Source organism: Schistocerca cancellata, chromosome 5 (genome assembly GCF_023864275.1).
Source record: "Schistocerca cancellata isolate TAMUIC-IGC-003103 chromosome 5, iqSchCanc2.1, whole genome shotgun sequence".
Classification (NCBI taxonomy): Eukaryota; Metazoa; Arthropoda; class Insecta; order Orthoptera; family Acrididae; genus Schistocerca; species Schistocerca cancellata.
Window position 1 is genome coordinate 477,668,254 of NC_064630.1, and position 16,057 is coordinate 477,684,310.

Here is a 16,057-nt window from a genome sequence, read left to right on the forward strand (position 1 = left end):
CAAATAACCACTCTGCCACAGGCCGTTTATTATAAACAGGTGCTTGATCGTGTTGAAAGATGCAATCACCATCCCCGAATTGCTCTTCAATACTGGGAAGCAATGAGGTGCTTAAAACATCAATGATAGTGCCACGCAAAACAACAAGGTGTGCAAGCCGCCTCCATCAAAAACACGACCACTCCACAACACCTTCGCCTCTGAATTTTGCTGTTGGAACTACACACGCTGGCAGATGACGTTCACCGGGCGTTAGCCATACCCACACCCTGCCACCGGATCGCCACATTGTGTACCGTGATTCATCACTTCACACAACCTTTTTCCACTGTTCAATCGTCCGATGTCCACGCCTCTTACACAATGTGAGGCGTCAATTGACATATACTGGCGTGATGTGTGGCTCTGAGCATCTGCTCGACCGTGAAATCCAAGTTTTCTTACCTCCCACCTAACTGTCATAGTACTTGCAGTGGATCCTGATGCAGTTTGGAAATCCTGTGTCATGGTCTGGATAGATGTCTGTCTATTACACATTATGAACCTCTTCAACTGTCGGCGATCTCTGTCAGTCAAGAGACGAGGTCAGCCTTTACACTTCTGTGCTGTACGTGTACCTTCACGTTTCCATTTCATTATCACATCGGAAACAGTGGACCTACGAATTTTTAGGATTGTGGAAGACTCTCATACAGACGTATGACACAAGTGACACCCAACCACCTGACCACGTTCGAAATCCGTGAGTTCTGTGGAGCGCCCCATCCTGCTCTCTCACGATGTCTAATGGCTACTGAGGTCGCTGATATGGAGTACCTGGCAGAACAATGCACCTAATATGAAAAATGTATGTTTTTGTGGATGTCCGGATACTTTTGATCACAATGTATCTTTTATCTTATACAGTTATCGTATTGAAAGTACAGTGTGCTCATGCACATTGGAACCGAAATACACATTAAGTCACATTAATGTCATCAACGCCTGTTTTCGACGCCAACATGCAATAACCACTCATACAGCAGATGGCAGCTCTAACAATGAAGGGTATATGAAGCGTGCCAGTGGGACACGGAAGACAAAACAGTCGTAGTCGCATTGTGAAAACGGAGCGATTTATTTGATGTCCAAAAGAGCATAATCGTTGGCTTTCGAGTCACAGCTGGAAGTATTTGTGAAACTGCTGAGTTTGTTGTTAGCCTGTCGTCGTAGTTAAATTATTCAGTGAATAGCAAAATAGCGCTATCGAAAACCGACGTCGTGGTAGCTGTGGTGCACCATGGTCCACAGATGACAGAGGTGAGCAGTGGCTGCAGAGACGTGTACGAGTCAAAAGACGTGAATCTGTTAAGCAACTGAGTGCCCGGATGAACCAAGAGGCCAACAACTGTGTCTCCTGTACGAACGTTCGGCGAATGTTGCAGATTATGCACCTCCACAACAGGCGTCCTGTTCAAGCACAGACGTTGACTGCTGTTCATCAGAGATAAAGACGGCAATCTACAATTCAATACCACAACTGGATGTCCACAGAGCAGCAACAGGTGACCTTTCCAGGTGAATAACGTCTTACGCTCCATCGGACAGATGGCCGTTGGCATCTACGGATGAAACGCAGAAAAATAAACACGCTACAACAATCGTCAGATGGTTCCAAGCCGGAGGAAGGAGCTTTATGGTGACTCTCCCTGAGTGATCTCGTCATTCTGGAAGGCACAACGGATCACCACAAGTATTCATCTAACCCTTGGGACCTGGTCCGCCCCTGTAAGGACCTTATTTTTCTCGGCACGATTGGCATCTACCAGCAGGACAGTGCAACACGTCACACAGATCCCAATGTACGTGCTTGGTTGGAAGAGCACCGAGATGAGTCTTCTGTATTCCTCTGGCCACCAGACTCCGAAGATGTGAACTGAATCGAGAATGTGTGGGACCACCTACTCTCTTCCTGCGTGTCTCACAGTGGTATGCTCTTCGAAAGGTACGTATTCAGTCTTGTGACACGTGGTGATAATGTGACTTGACAGTGGATAAAATGTTGTGTTCAAATATGTATTCACTAATGAGACTCCAGCAAACGTTCAGCTATCTTACCGTTGCACATGTACAGGGTGAGTCAGGAGGAAAGGTACATGCTTTGAGACGCGATAGTATTAGTGATTCTGAAGAAAAAATTTCTTACAGAAATAGGCCCTATTGCGAATGGTTTCCGAGACAGAACACGTTTAATATCACTTTTGTACGTTTTTCGTTAATAACTCGAAAACCGGACACTCCAACGAAAACATGTCTCAGCACACAATTAAACTTGATGGCTCTCGATCTTCCGCCATAATCAAGTCCATCAACATGAGGTAGCAAGTATGAGGTAGCCAAGGAGGTGGAAACGTGGGTTCTACTACGCCAAGACTGCTTGGTGGCTACAACAGGAAAACACAATTAATTAGCAGGAGTACAAAATAAGGAAGTATTTATTACTTAACTTTGTTGTAGTCCATGATCTGTTGGCTGACAATTATAGCAGACGCGACTAGACTAAGCGTCTGTAGATTGACAATTTACAAGTCACAAATCTTACAGTGACGAATTAATCTCTATTAATCTTGGATGTCGAATCCGGTGAATTTGAAGACTAGCATGGAACTGGGCTACAAAGATTTGATGGCAGCAATGACTGAGCTGCAGACGATGACTGACTAACATCGGCGCTGGCTGACCACTGAGCGCGGCTACGAGCTGTAGACTGGCACAACTGCACTACTCCCCTGCTACACATGAAGTGGCCTCTTGGCGAGCACAAGTACTGCGACTGGCTGTGTACTCTTTGGCTAGCACAGCCGTTCTTCTGTTCCGTTTATCTAGAGAATCACATCCGGCGGATCGATATCGCAGGCGGCGGTGTGGTCGTATGACTGACGACATCACACAACTAAATTAAATTTGCAACAAAAAAGGTCCTATTTATTTTTTGTCTAGGACTAACAATTTGTGCGAAGAAATCGCGAGAATATTGGAAATCTCCCGCGATGAGCGTACGCCGTAGCGTAGGTACTTTTTGTAGGCCAGTTTGAGGTGGTTTTCCGACTTGATATACCAAAAGAGTCTTCTATCTAAATGTTCGTCTCAACCTCCTCTATACTACTGTGATACGTTCTAAACAATGACAGTGAATAATACAGAAAATAAATAGAAATGTACATTTAAAATGTTCTCTCTCGGAAACCTTTCGGAATAGGCCATATGTCCACATCAAGTTTTTTGGTCTGGATCACTAATGCTGTCATCCGTCAGTTCACGTACCTTTCCTCTTGACTCACCCTGTTTATGACACTAAAACAAATGTTTCCTACGTACAGGGCTTTTCATAGTACTTGCATCAAACGCCTATAGGTGACAGATTACGTCACAGGGAACACCTTTTGTTAAGAACACCATGTTCGTTGACGCTTCCCGCCTACACTTGACGCCCCTGAGACGTGGTATCGAGAAGGCAATGTGGGGTGTGCTTTTTCAGCTTGTGTTGCCTATAAGCTAGTCAACTACTCTACGTGAAAGGTGGTAGGCCGAGTAAAATTATAATTCCTGATTCGCTTCTAAAATAAGTTTCTCCTCACAGACACACTAATTCTTTTTGTGAAATTCGCTCTGTTAATTTACTGGTTGGTAGACCCGATAGTTCGGTGAAATCTCGCCTTCCCTGGACCGGCGAATACTAAAGGTGCCTAGTGTTGCCAGCAGCATCAGCGAACACCATGTCTCCAACAAAAGATGTTCCCACGATGTGATCTGACGACTGTAGACGTTTCTTGCAAATACTTTGAAACACATTGTGTAAAAACATTAATACTGCTCACAGTAAAGACGTTACCAGGCCGTGAAGGAAATCTACACTCCTGGAAATTGAAATAAGAACACCGTGAATTCATTGTCCCAGGAAGGGGAAACTTTATTGACACATTCCTGGGGTCAGATACATCACATGATCACACTGACAGAACCACAGGCACATAGACACAGGCAACAGAGCATGCACAATGTCGGCACTAGTACAGTGTATATCCACCTTTCGCAGCAATGCAGGCTGCTATTCTCCCATGGAGACGATCGTAGAGATGCTGGATGTAGTCCTGTGGAACGGCTTGCCATGCCATTTCCACCTGGCGCCTCAGTTGGACCAGCGTTCGTGCTGGACGTGCAGACCGCGTGAGACGACGCTTCATCCAGTCCCAAACATGCTCAATGGGGGACAGATCCGGAGATCTTGCTGGCCAGGGTAGTTGACTTACACCTTCTAGAGCACGTTGGGTGGCACGGGATACATGCGGACGTGCATTGTCCTGTTGGAACAGCAAGTTCCCTTGCCGGTCTAGGAATGGTAGAACGATGGGTTCGATGACGGTTTGGATGTACCGTGCACTATTCAGTGTCCCCTCGACGATCACCAGTGGTGTACGGCCAGTGTAGGAGATCGCTCCCCACACCATGATGCCGGGTGTTGGCCCTGTGTGCCTCGGTCGTATGCAGTCCTGATTGTGGCGCTCACCTGCACGGCGCCAAACACGCATACGACCATCATTGGCACCAAGGCAGAAGCGACTCTCATCGCTGAAGACGACACGAATCCATTCGTCCCTCCATTCACGCCTGTCGCGACACCACTGGAGGCGGGCTGCACGATGTTGGGGCGTGAGCGGAAGACGGCCTAACGGTGTGCGGGACCGTAGCCCAGCTTCATGGAGACGGTTGCGAATGGTGCTCGCCGATACCCCAGGAGCAACAGTGTCCCTAATTTGCTGGGAAGTGGCGGTGCGGTCCCCTACGGCACTGCGTAGGATCCTACAGTCTTGGCGTGCATCCGTGCGTCGCTGCGGTCCGGTCCCAGGTCGACGGGCACGTGCACCTTCCGCCGACCACTGGCGACAACATCGATGTACTGTGGAGACCTCACGCCCCACGTGTTGAGCAATTCGGCGGTACGTCCACCCGGCCTCCCGCATGCCCACTATACGCCCTCGCTCAAAGTCCGTCAACTGCACATACGGTTCACGTCCACGTTGTCGCGGCATGCTACCAGTGTTAAAGACTGCGATGGAGCTCCGTATGCCACGGCAAACTGGCTGCCACTGAGGGCGGCGGTGCACAAATGCTGCGCAGCTAGCGCCATTCGACGGCCAACACCGCGGTTCCTGGTGTGTCCGCTGTGCCGTGCGTGTGATCATTGCTTGTACAGCCCTCTCGCAGTGTCCGGAGCAAGTATGGTGGGTCTGACACACCGGTGTCAATGTGTTCTTTTTTCCATTTCCAGGAGTGTATTAGACTGTACAGGGAATACGATGCAGAATAGCCAATCTGGTAGCTCATGTTAATCGATTATCTCTTTACTGTGATAGAAAAGAGCGAAACACAATTCTATTTACCAAAAGATAAAAGAAGTCATGCGCAGAATTACAGACCGCTATTGGTAACGTCAATTCGTTTTAAGACATTAGACCGTATTCTAAACTTGGACATAATAAAGTAGTGGGTGGGTGTAATTAAAGTGCAGCTATTCACAGAGATCCAGTGTGGGCTGTAATTATCATAATGGCAGAGAAACTTGGTAGATATTCTAATACGTTAGTGCGGAATCGATTTATGGTGGAAAAAAAATAGTTCCAGTTTTGAACATCAGGACAAATCTGGTGTTGTGAATGCAAGAAAGACGTATAGGAATGTTTTTGTATGTCCATCCTTTTGGCAGGATGTCTCTGGGACGACGGGCGTTTACTATTGTGACAAAATTAAAGACCTGCAGTCATTCTTATGATTTTATATTATTTTGTTGCGACCAGTTTCAATGCTTCAATGCGTCATCTTCAGACTGTTGTTGATGCGGCACGGGTTGATATCATCCCCATATATATTACATCAATTGCCAGCATTACGCGATACGCAGGTAATGTGTCTGGCAGCTGACGGTTGCAATGCTGACATTATCTGCGTATCCAGTAATGCTGGCAACTGATGTAATATATGTAGGGATGATATCAACCCGTACCGCATCAACAACAGTCTGAACATGACGCATTGAAGCGTTGAAACTGGTTGCAACAAAATAAAATCATAAGGGCGGATGTAGGTGTTTTGTTTTGTCACAAAAGTATAGAAATGTTTCCATATATAATGGGACGTGGGCAGAAAAGATCAAATAAGTGAGAAAGACACAATGTTGATTTTATTATTAACCGCAGCTTACAGTTTGTTCAGTATGAGTAACTGTGACGTCGACGAGATTCTGCACGCTTAAAACGACGGAATCAAGGATTGCTCGCAGCAGTCCCGATGATATCTGAGCAACGTGTTAAGTGAAGTTAGTGTTGGTCATTCATCTGCTTACACCTTCATCTACGTGACAATATTAAGATCTCTGGGAGAACTTGACATAACAAAAAAAAGTCTTCAAGTAAAATGTTATAATCCTAATACCAGAGAAGGCAGATCTTAGTTTGACCCGTGTAAGCCTCCTCGTCTTCACGTAACTACTGTAACTAAGGTGCACTTGAACCAGCTTACTGCAGTCAAGGCTTGGTCTCCTTCTACAATGTTTACCGTGCCGCCCCCCCCCCTCCCGCCCCGCTCACCCCCCCCTCCCCACCCCCCATACACACACAGACACACTTCCCTCCATTATTAAATTAAATATTCCTTGGTGCCTCAGGATGTTTCATTTAAACCGTGCCCTCCTATGCTATACAGCAATGGATCGTTACAGGTAACGAGCAAATGTCACACCCATGGACATATGAATCTAGAAGTATAAAATGACAAAATGAGTGCACTAAATAAAGCTCAAATAAAATATACTACTGTATTACTTCTTAAATATTTTGCGTGTTGTTACATCGATTTCCTGTTTGAAGCACAAAACTGTTTTACGTATAAATATGATTTCTGGTATTATCAAACTCAATGGAGTAAAAAAATATTTTTCAAGCCTGAATGCTAATAAATGCTTTCACTAGGTATTTTTATACACTGAATTACGACAGTTAGTCTTTTTTTTTCTAACAAGGTGTCCACTCCAAGCCAAATTTCGAGTAACCTCGACTTGTGGAATTTCTTTGAAATTACGAAATGAATAATCACCATGCAGCCTGTAGAATAACTATCGGTCTACTTTAATGCAATTTGGAAGAGGTGCGAATTCCGTTTTGCACATAAATTTCATTCATTGATTGGCTGTGAAGCCGACCAAAAATTCCTCCCACAAAAGCTTCACTTATTACGATGCTGACGGCCAGTTTTACTAATTATTTGAAGATGAAACATGACTCAGGATACGTACATAATGCACACGACTCTCGGTGGCTAATACTTTGTTTTAAAATCATATTTCCAACTTGAATACACTTGTACTAATCAGCAACGAATAATAAGAATAATAATCGCAGTAGGAATCTCAAGCGAAATGAACGATTTTACATAGGTTCTTCACATTATTTTATACTTTTACGGAAGAAAAAAATTAAGCCGGTTACGACATATTCTGCGTCATTGATCTGGTTAACTTTCAGTTCTTTGCTTTGTTACTTAGCCATCTCAGGCTCTTTGCCTCTTTATTCATTACAATTTCTTACTCCTAAGAAAGGAAACATGAATAAAAAATACCAAAAATAACTTAAGTCTAGAAAAGAGGTGCCACAAAACATGCTTCCGAACTTACTTAACAACAGAAAATGGCCACTTCTAAGCTTGCTAAAAGCGTTTGTGTAATCAGTACCTAGAAATGAAGAGATTAGCACAGGACAGAAATAAGTGGAGTGGCAGCACAAAAAACAGTGGTACTTGACTATAAATATTCTGGTCTGTCACTTGTCGTGTGTAAAATAAGGATAGTGAAAGTCAAGATTGCTCGTTTCTGTTTGTCATGAGTACGTTGCGACAAGAAACACGCACTGCGTCAGATAGCAGTAAGTGTCATATCGTAGCTGACCGCTCGGAAAATAGAAATAGATTTATCGGATGTTTTCCCATTGGCACAAGACTAATTGTTGGTGTTTACGTCATCCTAATAACGAAGGTGTCTTGACACAAACACGAAGAACGTTAGCGATGTTGCTACGGCGAGTGAGTCTAAGGCCAAGGTGTCGTAATGGCGAGGAATAAAAACTGTTAGCATTGTTTGCGCGTTGCTGACGTCACACAGGAGATATAGTAGACACATGACATTCAGCTCATTGAGAATTACCGTTTCCTAACGTGGGTTGTTTGGAGATTTGGAAAATTACGAAATTGATGTACTGTCAGGCAACAGTAGACACGCAAGTTTTTAGGGTTCCGTGCCTCAACTTGTAGAAATGGAACCCTTATAGTTCACTTTGTCGTTCATCTGTCTGTCTGTCCATTTGTTAAGACCTCTTTTCCTCAGAAACGGGTGAGATACCAAGTTGAAATTTATATCAAATATTAATGAAGACAAGAAATAATAACAGACACTGGCTGCTAGCAGGCATTGAATTAAATCAGTGGAGAAAGTAGAAAACTTGTGCGGCTGAACCCGGGTCTCCTGCTTACCAGGCCGATGCGTTGACCACTGCGCCATACGGACACAGTGGTCGTAGCACCTGCACGGACTACCCTAGCACGCATCAACGTAAGACCCAAATTCTCAACTTGTGCACACACTACTAATGCAGTGTCCCTCGCCCACTATCCCCTTTATTCACAGCATTTCGCCTATTACTTGGCGTGCATCGGCACTGAGGAGATCACTGGCCACCCTAGCCTCAGTTGTATATATATGGCATCTCTTCTTCCACAAATGACTGATAATTCTGGCATTTTCGAAATGTCTCTGCAGCAGCCGCTTCACTGACTGTCAATGTGCGAGGAGCGCCATTTTGCATAAAAATTATCGTACCCTCACATCCGCGTTGTTAAAGGGTTGTAATGACGTCGGTGCGCAAAAGACTTTCGTAGCCTTAACCAGGGACGGTGCAGGTGACGGGTCACGTATGACTCATCTCCTCGAAACATAAGTTCCTACGATAAACGATTCTGTCAACCCGCAACACACAGTCACCTTTGCAGAATGACGTGGTACTAGCTGATGTGTGTGTGGATCTTCGGTTGCCCATTTGTTGCAGTTCTGCGTATTGACATGTCCTTGAGATGGAAATGGACTTCGTATGTCTACAGAAAAATCCATGGCCTTTCAATGTCCGCTTCCATGCACGCAAGAAACTCTAGAGCGAACGCTCGTCTTGCTGGGAGGTCAGCAGGAAGCAACTCCTATATATGAGTTATTTAGTATGGATAGAAATACAGAATGTTTTGTAGAATTTTATGCACCGAGGTAGCAGGCATGTCCAGTGTTCGGGCAATTCCCCGTGCTCTGCATGTTTGCACCCAATCGCTCGACTCCTCCTGCAATGCTGATGACATATCTTCGACAGACGTCAGATCAACTGCTGTCCTCCCTCTCCAACATCGCACTTCAAAACAAATGGAACTTCTCTTTTTGAATTCTGTGATCATCTTCTCTAGACGCTTAGCAGACATCGGACGGATGCATTTTTCATAGGCTTCAGCGTCCGGAACTTCTACAGAGCTACAGGTGCACAGTCACCGTTCTCATAAAAGAGCTTAAGCGGCGGTTCGCGATCCTTCATGGAGACAGTTATCTTGGACATCTGGGACGCAAACAGAGGAATAGCCGTTTGCCGCGCAGCTGTTCGTGTGCATATTCTGATGCTTAAAGTGCCATATATTGGTCAAATTTCAGTTAAATTTTTCTTTTGTTCCATAACGCTTCCACCTGCGTCAACAATATGCTCTTCCCATTTGACATCATTCTTAGCAGCTGTTCTCTTTCTACAGTGTTTTGAAACTGGAATATTAATTGTGGACATACACCCACCGTCCGAACAGGCCTCGGAAGGCCCAATGGTACCAACTGCCCGCGGTTGTGTGGTCAGCGTACCGCTCTCCCGGCCTTTGTCAATTTTCGTGACTTGAGCTGCTACTTCTCAGTCAAGTATCTCCTCAATTGGGTTCACAAGGTGTGAGTGCAGCCCGTTGCCAGCAGCGCTCGACACATCCAGACGGTCACCCATTCAAGTGGTAGCCAACTCGGACAATACTTAACTTCGGTGATCTGATGAGAACCGGTGTTATCACTGCGGCAAGACCATTCGCAATTATGGACATTATGTATTTCAGATTACCCATTTCAAGTTTTAAAGGTTCGTGACTTACCGGAGTGCTAGTCGTTCGATCAATCAGACAAAATGAAACTGTGTTTATGAGCTGGAGGGTCACACAAGGATGCATTGATGACAGAATCACTTGTTGTGTTTTTAAAAATGTACTTAATGTGCCCTTCTACTAATTGAAGGCTTAAACTCAAATAATTTAGGCATATCCATCTCTATTAAATAGGAGGAGTGGACCATAGCCGATAGGAATATTACAATACTTAATGCTACTCTCTGCTGTAGTTTCGTAATAAATTTATTGGTAAGCGGTTTCGACGATGCACTCCATCATCATTAAGAACTAAAAGTAATATGTAAAGAAAAACAGTGAAAACCAGTGTGATATAAAAAACAAATTGTACCTAGAGTTAAAACATACGGAGGTGACGAAATTCATAGGACTGCGATATGCATGTATGCAGATAGAGGTAGTATAGCGAACAGAAGACATAAAAGTACAATGCATTGGCGGAGCTGTCATTTGTACTCAGGTGGTTCATGTGAAACGATGTCTGACATGATTATGGCCGCGAGACGGACATTAACACACTTTGAACGCTGAGTGCTAGTTGTAACTGTAAGCATGGGACATTCCATTTCGTAAATCAATTTTCCGAGGTACACCGGCTGAAGAGTGTGTCAATAATACCAAATTTCAGGCATTATCTCTCACCACGGACAATGCAGTGACCGACGGCCTTCACTTAAAGACCGAGGCCAGTGGTGTATGTCAGTGCTAACAGACAAGCAACAATGCATGAAATAACTACAGAAATCAATGCGGGACCTACAACAAATGTATCTATTTGGACAGTGCGGCGAAATTTGGCGTTAACGGGCTTTGGCGGCATACTACCGAAGAGAGTGTCTTTCCTAACAGCATGACGCCTGCAACGCCCCTCCCGGCTGGTGCCCATATCGGTTGGATCCAAGACGGCTGGAAAACCGTGGCATGATCAAATGAGTCCCAGTTTCAGTGTGGCACACGGCTACGAAGCCATGGACCCAAGTTGTCAACACGGTACTCTTCAAGATGGTGTGCTTCCATAATTGTGTAGGCTGTGTTTACATGGAATGGACTGGATCTTCTAATCCATCGGCTTTATGGACTTAATGTTCCCAAACAACAAAGAAATTTTTATGGATGACAATGGCCCATTTCGCCATTCGTCTGAAGAACATTTCGGATATTTCGAATAAATGATTTGGCCATCGAGATCGCCCGACGTGAATCCTATCGAACAATTATGGGACATAATCGAGAGGTCAGTGCACAAAATCCTGTACTGGCAACACTTCCGTAATTATGGTCGGCTACAGGGGCAGCATGGCTCAATGTTCCTGCATTGGACTTCCAACGACTTGTTGAGTCCACTTCACTACGCTTGGCAAAAGGAGATCGGACGCGATATTAGGAAATATCCCATGACTTTTGTCATCTCACTGTATGTAGAGTTCATACGTTACTGTGTTCCATTAGAGTTGACCTTTAGTAATTTTGTCATGCGTACCTGATCCACTTATCTCACATTACCCAAAAGAATGACAGTTTTGATGATTGGCTGTTTTTCTATTAACTGGTCCTCGTCTCACTATCTTGTCTTCATGCAAACTTTTATAGACTCATGATTGGTTCTGTCCTCTATATTCGCTTAGGTCTTTCGGTGCTTTATTTTAGCTTTTATATTATGTATGGACATGCATTTTCATTTTTATTGCTGATTACGACATAGACCAATTGTACATGTGTATGTACCGCATATCATTTGATTACGTTTGTAGTTATGTTGTATGCACGATTACGCCCAAGATTAGTGAATATTTATTTGTGTGATGTTATTAACCACATGTCTTTAATTATGTCCTTATATACTAGTTTCGATAATTTGTTATTGCGGAAGGCGAGGATTTACAACTAGCTTGCCAGTTTGGTATGACCTATGTAGGACAAACAACACGCACAGTGGAAGAACGTTGCACAGAACATAAACGTTTCTCTCGCCTTCTGCAACCCAGAAAGTGTGCAATTGCCGAATATTGTATCTCCAACGGACATTCAATGGAGTATGACAAACCACACAGCAACATCTTTTTTGGACTCGATTATAAAAGAATCCGTTGTAATACGCATTCCGGAAAATGTAATGCAACGTGATAGCGGCTACTAGCTGGATAATGCGTGGAATCCCATCATCTCCGAGATTTGTTCCCGCCGACGACGCCAGAATATTCCGATGACAGCGGCGAGGGGCAACGCCTAACACAGCTGATCCTTGCAATTCCACCAGCGAGGGCGTTGCCGTCGGGCAGTGTAGTCCTTCTGCCACCGTGATTACGACGCATGCGGGGCAATACTCTCAGCGCGCTATATAAGTCTGAGCGGAGAGAACGTCTTCGTCAGCCAGCTAGCTTGCAAGCTGCCATGGTTTATTCTACCACAGGACAATCCATCAAGAGAGACCCACTATCATCAAGAGTTCCAGGAGGAACAGCAGGCTTCTGCTATGCTTCCAGCACCTCGGACCAAAGTTTAAGTCCGTCTGAGTTGCGACCGTCTTCGTCAGTCTTCAATTGCTCATCTGAAGATGACTGGCAGGTGTCTAGTCGAAATGTTGTGGAAAGAAGTTTACTATGACCGGCTGCAATCCTGAAAACTCTTCGAACGCAGAAAACATATGACTAGAAACACTACCCAATAATGTTGCTGGTTTATTATTTGAGAAAAAAAAAGAAGAGCTGATCACACCCTTGCTGATTGAAGTCTCTTTTCTAATAGTTTAAGAATGAGGTAAGACACAGCTACAATTTTTAAAGCCAACAAATAAATATACTGTCAGAAAAAAGTGGGAGTTTCTACAATAAACTACAATAAACTAAGGTCTGCCGTCTTGTCAACCAACATACTATGAGATGTACAGATTTCTTGCAAACATCATTTATTGTTGGATGATCTTCTCTAAGAATGCGACTTCGGTTAATTGGTCAGTGGCGTATTCTGAGGGAGAATCTCTTAATTCCAGTGTTGTATTCGACGGACATCATCACGGTCGTTTGGAATGATTCACTTGCGACGATTCTTCTCCCCGCTCAACGAGCGCGATGGCGTAGTGCTAACACACTGGACTCACATTTGAGAGGACCGCGTTTCGAATCCCCTCCCTGCCATCCAGATGTAGAGTTTCCATGGTTTCCATAAATCAGTTAAGGCAAATAGCAAAATGTTTCCTTTCAAAAGGACATGGCCGATTTACTTCTCTTGCTTTTACAATCAAGGTTTTATTTATTTTCCCACTGAAGGTTTTGTGTAGTTTTTATTTTACATATCTAGTTCTGTAGGACCAAATTAAGTCGTAAATTTCCATAGTCATTGACGAGTCAATACATGAAATTAACATCAGAATTTAATTATTGATAAAATTGAAACGAATCTTATTGAAACGACAAGCTCCTGAGTAGATGTTAACATAATCAACAATGTAACAAAGAAATTTGCTTAATTTTTTCCAGAAACTTCCCTGAAGAATAGAATGAGTGATCCTACGCAGGTTCCTCAGTTTGGACTCGATGGTGCGTGGATTACTGCTAAGACTGTTTAATTTCTGTGGTAGGTTAGATAAATGGAAGCAGCATAATGATGTGCGCTTTTTTTCACGAGAGTCAAGGATATGCGATCCAAATGCAGACTGGATTTCTGATTAGTATTAACTGAGTGAAAGCTGATAATTCTTGGGAATAAGTTTATGCTTTTAACAACAAACGATTTTAAAGAATATGTATGTATTTAGAGGCCAATGTCAGAATTGCCAGACTCCCGAACAGGGGTCAACATGAGGTTCGCGAACTTACAACACACTTCGCTCTAAATGTCCGCTTCTCAACCAAAAGTACCCTTTGTGAATGGGGAGAGTTACTCCAGAATATAATGCCGTATGTGATAAGCGAATGAAAATAAGCAAAGTAGACTATTTTCTGTGTTGGATTGTCACTTATTACAGATGTTGCTATAATTCAGTTTTTGGACAATGGATATGGGCATTCCATGACAGATTCCCACCTTTCTCAACAGGTAGAAATTTGGGTTGTTCAGCCTCGCTAGTCATATGCCCGTTATGTGTAGTAGAAATATCAGTTTTAGTTGAACTGTGTGTTAGAAACTGAGTCTTACTGTGATTTAGCACCGATTTATTTCCTGTAAGCCATGAACTTATGTCTGAAGCTGCACTATTTGATAAACTGCCTGTATTTCACTCAACATCCTTGGCTATCAAGCTAGTGACATCAGTAAACAGAAATATTGTAGAATCAACTGTCATATTAGAAGGCATACCATTTATATATGTAAAATACAGCAACGGTCCCAGCACCGACCCCTGAGGCATCTCTTCACCTAATCGCACACCAGTCAGACTCCACTTCATAGCCATTCTTATTATTGTGGATAATCACCTTTGCTATCTGCTCTTAAAGTATAAGACGAGCTATTCCTCTCATTCCACAATAGCCCAACTTCCGCAGTAATATTTTGTGCTCATCATAATGAAACGCTTTAGTTAAATTGTGGAAGACACCTAGTATTCACATCCTTTTCTTTGATCCGTCCGATAACTCAGAAAGAAATGAGAATATAGTATTTATAGTTGTTAAACTACTGCTGAAACCAAACCGAATGTCTGACAGCAAATTATGGGCACTGAAATGATCAGTTACCCTCATACTGCATACACAGCCTTTTCAATGACTTTAGCAATCAGCGATAGCACATAAATAGATCTCAAATTGTCTTCATTATCTTTTTAAGCGTCCTGTACCTCTATTGGTAAGCATAGAACCGTTATAGGATCAATCTGTTGCAAATCCGTTCGTCTATGTATCTGTTCTACTGTTAAGAATCCGTTTTCGTTGGAATGGGTAGTGTATCAAGTTGAAATTTGTGTTACATAGTAAGGTCTACAGTCTCTTGGCCGTACAAAACTTTAAGCTTCTATGACAATGCAATAAAAAGATACGCCCATTTGGGTTACAGATTTTGACATATTGCCAACATCGATATCGATAACAGACAAAAAACTTCGAAATTCTCGATTCCCGGGATGGATGAACTATCTGTATACACAATTAAGTTTGTACTGAAGCCTCGGTACTCGCGTCCTATTCGCATTTATTCGGATTTTCTTTTTAAAGTGGTTTCACTCGAGCATTTTAATCGCGCAGGAAACTGACCATTGCCTGCTTTTCATCGGTTTAATTATTGATTGTATTTCACCCTTGTTAGTAACACGGAGGTGTACCAACACGGAGGTGTATTTCAGATAGCAGTCTTGGAAAGCAATTTTCTAAGAATGTTATACGACTCCTTGAAGAAACTAAGTTTTATTTAATTCAGATTCTCCATTCGGAATGTGTTAGATACTGTACCTGCATGTAAATCATCAGTAAGACAGCATTTTTGCTACATACTGACTTTAGTTTGTGCTGCTGGCTAGACACTTCCTTCATGACTGACCGTATGGTTTTAATATTACCCTAACAATCAGCTGTTCTATTTGCATATCACATGCTTTTTGTCTTCTTAATGACATTTTTAAAAACATTGCAGTACTATTTGTAATTGGCTACTTCAGCTTGATTTTGACGATTTCTAACGTTTTTTAATAATTCCCAATTTTTCAGCCTTTTATGGTGCGTTTCAGAGCCATTACCCTGCTTTAAATCTTCAAACGGAAAGTAGCTTTTAAAAAACATGAGAAAAGTGGTAGAGGAAAACATATTTATCGCCTATGTTTTCAGAACTGTAAACATTACGCCACTTTGATTTCTTT

At 43.2% G+C, this 16,057-nt stretch overlaps 1 protein-coding gene across 1 annotated transcript in view; it reads right to left on the reverse strand.

The window, feature by feature from the left end:
- LOC126188611 (methyl farnesoate epoxidase-like) overlaps positions 1 to 16,057 on the reverse strand; it is a 198,557-nt gene that overhangs the window by 128,210 nt on the left and 54,290 nt on the right. The window lies entirely within an intron of this gene.